Below are 12,659 nucleotides of genomic sequence, written 5' to 3'. Positions count from 1 at the left end.
ATTTTAATTATATTAAAGTTAGTGGGTGTTAGGGTTAGACTTAGGGTTAGGTTTAGGGGTTAATAACTTAACTTTAGTATAGTGGTGACGACATTGGGGGCAGCAGATTAGGGGTTAATAAGTGTAATGCAGGTGGCAGCGATATTAGGGGCGGCAGATTAGGGATTAATAAGTGTAGGTAGGTGGTGGCGATGTCGGGGGCGGCAGATTAGGGGTTAATAAGTGTAATGTAGGTGTCAGCAATGTCGGGGGCAGCAGATTAGGGGTGGGGGTTTATGTTAGGGTGTTAGGTGTAAACATACATTTTCTTTCCCCATAGGAATCAATGGGGCTGCGTTATGGAGCTTTACCCTCCTTTATTGCAGGTGTTAGGCTTTTTTTTAGCCGACTCTCCCCATTAATGTCTATGGGGGAATCGTGCATGAGCACGTAAAACCAGCTCAAAGCAGCGCTGGTATTTGAGTGCGGTATGGAGCTCAATTTTGCTCAACGCTGCAATATTGCCTGCTAACGCCGGGTTTTTGCAAACCTGTAACAGCAGCATTATAGGGAGGTGAGTGGTGGACATAACTTGCAAGTTAGTACTGAGCCGCTCATAACGCAAAACTCGTAATTTAGCCGATTATTAAATATTACAATTGATTAAAAAATATTATTCTTGTTTTTAGGTATTTGAGTGGAAATGGCTCCAAACTGTATATATATTAATATATATATATATATATATATATATATACACACACACACACAGAGAGAAGCACACTCACAGGAACGAACAACTGGCTCAATACTATTGTTAGCCTGTTCTATGGTGATTTACTACCTGGGTGCAGCTTCTTTTAGCCCAGTAATGCTTTTCACAGAGTAATTTCCTGTAGTATATCAGTCTGATTCCGTCTATTATGGTCAGTCCAGCATCGAAATACCAGGCAATTCCTCTCTGAAGAAGGAACACAGCAACCCCAAACGATCGTTTCAGCCTTCATTGGGCCTCGTCAGTGAGGTGTAGCCATATTCCTCTAAGCACATTGAGCAAGGAGTCCACGTCTGGTTTCCCCTTTTTCCCATAGGGAGACTAAATACACACAGAGAGAAGCACACTCACAGGAAAGAACAACTGGCTCAATACTGTTGTTAGCCTGTTCTATGGCGATTTACCACCTGGGTGCAGCTTCTTTTAGCCCAGTAATGCTTTTCACAGAGTAGAACTTTCCTGTAGTATATCAGTCTGATCCCGCCTATTATGGTCAGTCCAGCGCCAAAATACTAGGCAATTCCTCTCTGAACAAGGAACACAGCAACCCCAGACGATCGTTTCAGCCTTCATTGGGCCTCTTCAGTGAGGTGTAGCCATATTCCTCTAAGCACACTGAGCAAAGAGTCCATAGGGACTAAATACACACAGAGACAAGCACATTCACAGGAACGAACACTTATCTCTATATATGTATCTATCTATCTATATGTATGTATGTATGTGTGTGTTTGTATGTGTATATGTGTATGTATACACATATAAACACATATTTAGACTTGTACAGTATATGTATATATACATTATAGCCCTTTACATTCAAATACCTTGTCATATACCATATACCTTTTTAACCCTTATAATCATTTTATTTTAATATGTATTTAAATAATTCCAATTAGATAGTGTATATATAAGTGTAACAATTTATTTTAATGTATTTATGTTGTGTTTAGTGCAAATTTAAAATTTGTCCTAACCTTTATGCAGGGTTTTCAGTTGCGCTATTTGTACATTTAATTTAGTTAACGTTAGCGTGCCACCTCTTGCCCATATACTTTTGTTTAAAACCTTGTTTATTAAAACTTTAATATAGTTTTTTTTTTAATGAGGGGGTATCTAAGCATTTATAACAGGCTATCAAAAAGGCCTATAATTCCCCAGGGCCTCTTGTTTTAAAGCCCAGAATCCCCTCTTTAAAATAAAGTCCCATTATAAGTTTTAATAGCCAGGTGATCGGTGTGGTGATAGTGATCACCTAACTCAAATAAATATCCATTTATTTGCACAGAGGCTCATGGGAGTTCCTAAGTGCAGATCAAAGTTACATAACTATACTGAAATACCCTTATTTATATGAGGATAACCCCTTCTTTCATTTGACTATAGAATAAAAAAAAATCACTGTTTGCCACCTTATTTATCAACATTTTAATTAAAAACATAATTTATGCTTACCTGATAAATTTATTTCTCTTGTGATGTATCGAGTCCACGGATTCATCCTTACTTGTGGGATATTCTCCTTCCCTACAGGAAGTGGCAAAGAGAGCACCCACAGCAGAGCTGTCTATATAGCTCCTCCCTTAGCTCCACCCCCCAGTCATTCGACCGAAGGCTAGGAAGAAAAAGGAGAAACTATAGGGTGCAGTGGTGACTGAAAGTTTTAAAATAAAAATATATATGCCTGTCTTAATAAACAGGGCGGGCCGTGGACTCTATACATCACAAGAGAAATAAATTTATCAGGTAAGCATAAATTATGTTCTCTCTTGTAAGATGTATCGAGTCCACGGATTCATCCTTACTTGTGGGATACCAATACCAAAGCTTTAGGACACGGATGAAGGGAGGGACAAGACAGGGACCTTAAACGGAAGGCACCACTGCTTGTAGAACCTTTCTCCCAAAAATAGCCTCCGAAGAAGCAAAAGTATCAAATTTGTAAAATTTGGAAAAAGTATGAAGCGAAGACCAAGTCGCCGCTTTACAAATCTGTTCAACAGAAGCCTCATTTTTAAAAGCCCATGTGGAAGCCACAGCTGTAGTAGAATGAGCAGTAATTCTTTCAGGAGGCTGCTGTCCAGCAGTCTCATAGGCCAAACAGATGATGCTTTTCAGCCAAAAGGAAAGAGAGGTAGCCGTAGCCTTTTGACCTCTCCGCTTACCAGAATAAACAAAAAATAATGAAGATGTTTGATGGAAATCTTTAGTTGCTTGTAAGTAGAACTTTAAAGCACTAACCACATCAAGATTGTGCAACAGACGTTCCTTCTTTGATGAAGGATTAGGACACAGTGAAGGAACAACAATCTCTTGATTGATATTCTTATTAGAAACAACCCTAGGAAGAAACCCAGGTTTGGTACGCAAAACCACCTTATCTGCATGGAAAACAAGATAAGGGGAATCACACTGTAAAGCAGATAGCTCAGAAACTATTCGAACCGAAGAGATAGCTACTAAAAACAAAACTTTCCAAGATAGAAGCTTAATATCCATGGAATGCAATGGAACCCCTTGAAGAACTTTAAGAACTAAGTTTAGGCTCCATGGCGGAGCAACAGGTTTAAATACAGGATTGATTCTGGCCAAAGCCTGACTAAATGCTCGAATGTCTGGGACATCTGCCAGACGTTTGTGTAGAAGAATAGACAAAGCAGATATTTGTCCTTTTAAGGAACTAGCTGATAATCCCTTCTCCAAACCTTCTTGGAGAAAAGACAATATTCTAGGAATACTAATCTTACTCCACGAGTAACCTTTGGATTCACACCAATAAAGATATTTGCGCCAAATCTTATGATAGATCTTCCTGGTGACAGGCTTTCTAGCCTGAATCAGGGTATCAATGACCGACTCAGAGAAACCACGCTTTGATAGAATCAGGCGTTCAATCTCCAAGCAGTCAGACGCAGAGAAATTATATTTGGATGCGTGAACGGACCTTGGATTAGAAGGTCCCGCCTCATTGGCAGAGTCCACGGTAGAACCGAGGACATGTCCACTAGGTCTGCATACCAAGTTCTGTGTGGCCACGCAGGTGCTATCAGAATTACCGAAGCTCTCTCCTGCTTTATTCTGGCAACCAGACGTGGGAGGAGAAGAAACGGTGGAAATACATAGGCCAGATTGAAGGACCAAGGCACTGCTAGAGCATCTATCAGTACCGCCTTGGGATCCTGGGACCTGGACCCGTAACAAGGAAGTTTGGCATTCTGATGGGACGCCATCAGATCCAATTCTGGTGTGCCCCATAGCTGAATCAGCTGGGCAAGTACCTCCGGATGGAATTCCCACTCCCCCGGATGAAAAGTCTGATGACTTAGGAAATCCACCTCCCAGTTCTCTACTCCTGGGATGTGGATTGCTGAGAGATGGCAACAGTGATCCTCTGCCCATCTGATTATTTTGGTTACCTCCATCATCGCTAGAGAACTCCTTGTTCCTCCTTGATGATTGATATAAGCTACAGTCGTGATGTTGTCTGACTGAAACCTGATGAATTTGGCCGCAGCAGGCTGAGGCCACACCTGAAGTACATTGAATATCGCTCTCAGTTCTAGAATATTTATCGGGAGAAGAGATTCCTCCCGAGACCATAAGCCCTGTGCTTTCAGGGAGTTCCAGACTGCACCCTAGCCTAGCAGGCTGACATCTGTCATTACAATGAGCCACTCTGGCCTGCGGAAACACATTCCCTGAGACAGGTGGTCCTGAGACAACCACCAGAGAAGAGAATCTCTGGTCTCCTGGTCCAGATGCAGTTGAGGAGACAAATCTGCATAATCCCCATTCCACTGTTTGAGCATGCATAGTTGTAGTGGTCTGAGGTGTAGGCGGGCAAAAGGAACTATGTCCATTGCCGCTACCATGAGTCCGATTACCTCCATACACTGAGCCACTAATGGCCGAGGAATGGAATGAAGAGCTCGGCAAGTGGTTAAGAGCTTTGATTTTCTAACCTCCGTCAGAAATATTTTAATTTCTACCAAGTCTATCAGAGTCCCTAGGAAGGAAACTCTTGTAACAGGGAAGAGAGAACTCTTTTTTATGTTCACCTTCCACCCGTGAGATCTCAGAAAAGCCAACACGATGTCCGTGTGAGACTTGGTTAGCTGGAAAGTTGATGCCTGAATTAAGATGTCGTCTAGATAAGTGTAATAATCTGTTTATAATTACTTAAAACTGGCAAACAGATTAAGTGTAGCTGAATGACTGAACACCAAAAGTTATGAACCTGAACAATTGGTAATCAAATCAACAGCAGTTAATACAGAAAAGAACCAGCAATGGAATATATATATATATATATATATATATATAACTGTTTGAATATATATATAAATGGTAGAAACTGATTATAAGTAAAGTTATGTCAGAGAGCAGAGTTCTTCCAAGTATATTCAACACTGGAGTGTAACAGGTTAATGCTTGCAAGCTGCAGTTAAATGTTAAGTATAGTCTCAGGGTGGAGTACAAGCAAGTTAAGTGAGACACAGGCAGGCAAGCAGACACAGTTGAAGGGAGCAGCTTAATGCAGTTAGTGGATTAGCAGATAAATATGAAACACACTGAGAGAGACAAGTATACTCCAAACATGAGCTAAAGTACTTGCGTGACAAAACCCAGGTAGGTGGTATCTAAGTAGATGCGGTCGTTCCGGAGATGAAATAGCAAACAGAGCAGCAGAGCGTGCAGGTGAGAGCTGCGTGAGCAGTATGCAGCGTGTGATCCTCAGCGTGGAAATGAGCGGAGGGATATGCCAGTAAGGTAGATCCGGATCCTCATACCAAGAATAGTCCGTAGACAGCGGAGCAAGGTGTAGTTGAAAAGCACAATGAAGTGAAGAGGGCTAAGGGTACAAATAGCCACAAAGGTTCCAGTATAGGAATCAAAGGAATATCAATTGTAACAAAAATAAGGACGTGAGACAAAGTGACTGAGTAGCCAGAGAGGAACTCAGAGTACACAAAATAATCAAGCAATGTGTACATGGGGAAGTGAAGTTATAAAGGCTAAAGGGGTGGAGCCCAGTTAAAGGGACATTACAATAAGGCGCCACTGCTATGCCCCGTGGTCGTAGAACCGCCAGAAGGGACCCTAGCACCTTTGTGAAAATTCTGGGAGCCGTGGCCAACCCGAAGGGGAGGGCCACAAACTGGTAATGCCTGTTTAGAAAGGCGAATCTGAGAAATCGATGATGATCTCTGTGAATAGGGATGTGTAGATACGCATCCTTTAAGTCCACGGTGGTCATATATTGACCCTCCTGCATCAGAGGTAGAATAGTCCGAATAGTCTCCATCTTGAATGATGGAACTTTGAGGAACTTGTTTAGAATTTTGAGATCCAAGATTGGTCTGAAAGTTCCCTCTTTTTTGGGAACCACAAACAGGTTTGAGTAAAATCCTAGCCCCTGTTCCTCTTTTGGGACTGGGCGGATCACCCCCATGGTATGTAGGTCTTCTACACAGCGTAAGAACGCCTCTCTCTTTGTCTGGTTTACAGACAATTGAGAAATGTGAAATATCCCCCTTGGAAGGGAGTCTTTGAATTCCAGAAAATATCCCTGGGACACAATTTCTAAAGCCCAGGGATCGTGAACATCTCTTGCCCAAGCCTGAGCGAAGAGAGAGAGTCTGCCCCCTACTAGATCCGGTCCCGGATCGGGGGCTACCCCTTCATGCTGTCTTAGAGGCAGCTGCAGGCTTTTTGGCCTGTTTACCCTTGTTCCAAGATAATAACAAAAACTATACAAATATGTTAGATGTTGACAACACAATGTACAGAATGACTAGAATAGAGCATAATACTCCCCTCTTAAGTGACCGCAGCCTTCTAACAGTCTCTCCCAACAGGACTGTGAGTAGAATATGGATCAAATATATAGAGGCGCTGGTCTTGAATCTCGTATATATTAACGTGCACACTGAAGAAAGAAACTTGACTTGTGATTTGCAGGAGTTAACAACAAAATAATGTGCAGTATACTCACTCCGAAAATTTCAGAGTTCAGCTTCTTCATAAAGATCTCTATCCTGCTTTTCCCATAATGTGCTTTAATATCTGTAGACAATGGAAATTGCACTGCAGGTAATTGTATCTTTAAATGGATAAAAAGTGCAATATACTCACTCCGAGTAATTCGGAATCCGGCTCCTCAAAAGTGGTAGGTAACTTTTGAATACTTCCAAGAAAGGCAGCAAAATACTTGTTATAACAAACAAATATTTATTAAAACATACTTAATACTTACGCGTTTCAACGACTGAATCGTCTTTTTCAAGAGCAATAAAAAACAATTGAAAGTGCTGCCTTAGGAGTATTACAGGTGTATTTATACAAGTAATCATTGTTCCTGTTCCGGTGAAAAACAACGGAATAGGACTCACAAATAAAACATTTTCTTTTTGTTTTTATCCCCATCCGATTGTGTTTTGAGAGTAAGGCATTTTTTGTGTATGCTTAAGCTATTTCGCTCAAAATCTCAATAATTAGCCAAATCGGATCGGTATAAACAAGTTAAAAGTTATTTGACCAATCACAGTGAAGTAATATGGAAGTTCCCTTTCGAGTCCCGATTCTGTGTGGTTCCCTTTAAGGTCCGCCGAAAGATGCGTCGGATCGGAACACAGGAACAATGATTACTTGTATAAATACAGCTGTAATACTCCTAAGGCAGCACTTTCAATTGTTTTTTATTGCTCTTGAAAAAGACGATTCAGTCGTTGAAACGCGTAGAGCCAAGCTAAAAAGAGCCTTTTAAGTATGTTTTATTAAATATTTGTTTGTTATAACAAGTATTTTGCTGCCTTTCTTGGAAGTATTCAAAAGTTACCTACCACTTTTGAGGAGCCGGATTGCGAATTACTCGGAGTGAGTATATTGCACTTTTTATCCATTTAAAGATACAATTACCTGCAGTGCAATTTCCATTGTCTACAGATATTAAAGCACATTATGGGAAAATCAGGATAGAGATCTTTATGAAGAAGCTGAACTCTGAAATTTTCGGAATGAGTATACTGCACATTATTTTGTTGTTAACTCCTGCAAATCACAAGTCAAGTTTCTTTCTTCAGTGTGCACGTTAATATATACGAGATTCAAGACCAGCGCCTCTATATATTTGATCCATACCCTTGTTCCAAGCCTGGATAGGTATCCAGACTGACTTGGATTGGGCAAAATTCCCCTCTTGCTTTGCAGCAGAGGAAGCTGAAGCGGGACCACTCTTGAAGTTCCGAAAGGAACGAAAATTATTTTGTTTGGTCCTCATCATATTTGATCTATCCTGAGGGAGGGCATGACCTTTCCCTCCAGTGATGTCGGAAATAATCTCTTTCAGTTCAGCCCCGAATAGGGTCTTTCCTTTGAAAGGGATGTTCAAAAGTTTAGATTTAGATGACACATCAGCAGACCAGGATTTAAGCCATAACACCCTGCGTGCTAAAATGGCAAAACCTGAATTCTTTGCCGCTAATTTAGAAAGTTGAATAGCGGCATCTGTAATAAAAGAATTAGCCAACTTAAGGGCCTTAATTCTGTCCATAATTTCCTCTAATGGAGTCTCCATCTGAAGAGCCTCTGCTAGAGCCTTAAACCAGAAAGCAGCTGCAGTAGTTACAGGAACAATGCATGCAATAGGTTGAAGAAGAAAACCTTGATGAACAAAAATTTTCTTCAGGAGACCCTCTAATTTTTTATCCATAGGATCTTTGAAAGCACAACTGTCTTCAATAGGTATAGTTGTACGCTTAGACAGAGTAGAAATAGCTCCCTCCACCTTAGGAACTGTCTGCCACGAGTCCCGCATGGTGTCAGATATGGGAAACATTTTCTTAAAAACAGGAGGGGGAGTGAACGGAATACCTGTTCTATCCCACTCCTTAGCAATAATATTCACAATCCTCTTAGGGACTGGAAAAACATCAGTGTAAACAGGAACCTCTAAGTATTTATCCATCTTACACAATTTCTCTGGGACCACTATAGGGTCACAATCATCTAGAGTCGCTAATACCTCCCTGAGCAATAAGCGGAGGTGTTCAAGCTTAAATTTAAAGGCCGTCATATCAGAATCTGTCTGAGGAAGCGTCTTTCCTGAATCAGAAATTTCTCCCTCAGATAACAAATCCCTCACCCCTACTTCAGAGCATTGTGAGGGCATATCAGATACGGCTACTAAAGCGTCAGACGGTTCAGCATTTTTCCTTAACCCAGAGCTGTCCCGCTTTCCTTGTAAACCAGGCAGTTTGGATAAAACCTCTGTGAGGGTTGTATTCAGAACTGTGGCCATGTCTTGTAAAGTAAATGAATTTGACGCACTAGAGGTACTTGGCGTCACTTGTGCGGGCGTTACTGGTTGTGACACTTGGGGAGAGCTAGATGGCGAACCCTCATTTACTTCTGACTGAGAATCATCTATTGCTCTATTTTTAAGTGCTAATATATGTTCTTTATAGTTTATAGACATATCAGTACAATTGGGACACATTCTAAGAGGGGGTTCCACAATGGCTTCCAAACATATTGAACAAGGATTTTCCTTGGTGTCAGACATGTTAAACAGGCTAGTAATGTAACAAGCAAGCTTGAAAAACACTGTAATCAAAGTAAATAACACTTAGAAATAAAATGGTACTGTGCCTTTAAGAGAAAAAAAGCTGCACAAATTCTGCAAAACAGTGTAAAAAAGCAGTAAACTTAACAAAATTGTTACAGTAATATCATACAGCCTTAGTAACTTTGCACAGCTATGCAAATAAACAAATAACCCCTTAATGGCAAAACCGGATTGAAAAAACATCAAAACCGGTAAAAAAGACTTTCACCACCTTGCCACAGCTCTACTGTGGCGCCTACCTGCCCTTCAGAACGATATGTGGGGAAAAAAACTTCTTTTACAGCCCTCAAACACAGCAGGAACCGAAGTAGTTAGATGTCTCTGAGGATAGGAAACTGCGCAACTGAGGCACGAAAATAGGCCCCTCCCACCTCACTCGATGTTTTTAGGCCTAACAAAAAAACAACAGAGTGTCTCTTAATTAACCATGTGGGTTAAAAAACCCTAAAACAAGCCACAATGACCCCTTTAGTCCCTTCAAAAAAACGTTATAGTTGCATCATTTACTGAATAAACATAAACGTTTTTACCTAACAGTGTCACCAGTAACCAATGAGGAAATAGCAAAGTGCTACTTGTATTTATTGCCCCATAAATTGCAAAAAAAGCAAAGAACATGTAAACATTGGGTATTTCTAAACTCAGGACAAAATTTATAAACTATTTAGCATGGGTGTTTTTTGGTGGTTGTAGATGTGTAACAGATTTTGGGGGTCAAAGTTAGAAAAAGTGTTTTTTTTTTCCATTTTTCCTCATATTTTATCATTTTTTTTAAGTAAATTATAAGATATGATGAAAATAATGGTATCTTTAGAAAGTCCATTTAATGACGAGACAAACGGTATATAATATGTGTGGGTACAGTAAACGAGTAAGAGGAAAATTACAGCTAAACGCAAACACTGCAGAAATGTAAAAATAGCCATTGTCATTAAGGGTAAGAAAATTGAAAAATGGTCCGGTCATTAAGGGGTTAAACAAATTGCTAAACTTGTAAACATCATTATTTTAAATGAAAAATAAATGACAGAAATGTTCAGATGTTTTAATTATGCAAAACTTTTGCAATATTTGAAGTGAAAAGAGCAACATTTTTTAATTCTCTAAAAGGAGTGGAGTGATAAAAACCTACAAGCTTTCAACAAACAATACCAAGAGAATAAAGCTAATATGATGATAAAAGTAATTTGGAAAGTTGTTAAGAATCGCATGCCCTATCTGAATTATGAAAGTTTAATATTGACTAGACTGTTCCTTTAACATAAGTTTAAAAGAATTGCTTACAGTGAGCACAACACCTGAGCAAGGAAATATAATATTGGTTGTTAGCAGGTTCAGGTATAAACTGCGTATGCACTTTATTACAATAAGGGTGGTTGATTCATGGAATGGATTTCCAGTAAAGGTGATAAGGACAAAAGTGTGTAGATTTCAGGAGGGATCTTTTTTTTATTGCCTCATATTTATATACATATACTTACAGAGTGATGGCATTAGGCATTTGTCAACTAGACTAGAGTATGTTATTTATTACTAAATACAACTTTTAACATAAAGATACCTACTGATAAAAATGCAACATATAAAAAAAAGTTTATCCAGGTGGTCTTGTCAGAAGGAACAACTGTGTTACAGATTTTAAATGTAGGAAAGCTTAAAGTAAATATATTGCTGCTTTAGGCCTAAATGACGAATGGAGCGCAACATTTTTGCTTTGGCGAGCACAATATTTGCACTCCACTCAGTAATAGCAGCGCTCGCAAATGTGTGCTGGTATTACAAGTTAAGCGTAATGCAAACATGATTTCACATTGCCTGGAAGCTTTGCGCTCACGAGAGCAAGCTCCAATGGGAGTCCAATTCTGATGCCGTCAGACACGGCACAGAACCCAGCGCTGCATAGGGGGTAAGTCACGCAGCGTTGTGCAGCAAATTAATAAAAAATAAATATATATATATGTTTATATGTGTATATACTCATATTAACACAGAAATATATAAATGTATATACAGTAAAAAACACAATCCTCATAGGCTTCAGTGTAAAGGCACTTTTCAGTGCCATTTTTTTTCTAACACCCCACATCCCCTTACTTTAAACCCTTATAACTGCTTGATGCTGGGTTCTTTTTATTAAATAAAGATGCGCATATATATATATTTTTTTAAAATAAAATAAAATGTACACTTTATTTTTGGGGGTAATTGGGGCACTTTTTTTTTTTTTAGTTAACCAGTGGTCTGACCTCTGGTTCATTGTGCAAAGTGCTCCCTCTAGCTCGCAAGAGCATTAACCAACCATCCCGGTGATTACGGAGCGCCTCACCCTTTTGAGAAAGCCGACAGGCATAACATGTCAAGGGCGGGAGGGAGTGTTGTGTGGTTCCCAAGTTGGTTTTAATTCAGATCTTAGACTGGACTTTAGTAAATAATTTAATATATAAGCTACCAATCTAATAATAATGCTAGTTGACCGATAACTATATTCTATACTACTCCCTTTGATTGGAGACCAAGCATAACAATCTATTTGGAAGCACTATATATATTATTTAAATTAACAGTGCACTGAGCATGTGTGCTTATCTTAACATAGCCACATTCTCACTGGTGTGGCACTTTAAAAACGCTGCACAAAAATATATTTATTGCATAGCAAATCAGTCTATATCCTCGTTATACATTAAGTGGCATTACTTATATGCTCACAGGCAGCTACCTAACCTATACGTGTGACAGGAATTTTTAGCAAGATGTCACAATAGTTATGAGTAAGGTATTATGGAACCGCTGCTCCAGTGTATATTCATTGAATTGAAACAGAGCATATCATTTTGTAATATAACTGAGCTGTACTATTATTTATACACTTATAGACAACTGTCATACCTAGACTTAATGTATAGAAACGCTGCATAAAAATATAAATTGAATAGCAAATCAGTCTATATCCTTGTGATACACTAACGTATATGCTCATAGGCAGCTACCTAACCTATACCAAATGCAACAGGAATTTGTAGTAAGATGCTGCAGTAGTTATGAGTAAGGTATTACGCAACTGCTATACTATTTAATTATACACTCACAGACAACTACTATACTGAATGTGACAGGACACTGCTTTAGTTATGAGCAAGTTATTTTATTTAGCCACTCCTGTTTTGTAGTTATCTGTGCTTTTACACAGCTTTCCTTATATAGTGCAGCTGCCATATAACTGAACACATCATCTCAATAAGTGTGTATTCTCATACCTTAGTGCACTTAATTATA

Source organism: Bombina bombina, chromosome 6, assembly GCF_027579735.1.
Source record: "Bombina bombina isolate aBomBom1 chromosome 6, aBomBom1.pri, whole genome shotgun sequence".
Taxonomy (NCBI): domain Eukaryota; kingdom Metazoa; phylum Chordata; class Amphibia; order Anura; family Bombinatoridae; genus Bombina; species Bombina bombina.
This window is presented reverse-complemented; position numbering follows the sequence as displayed.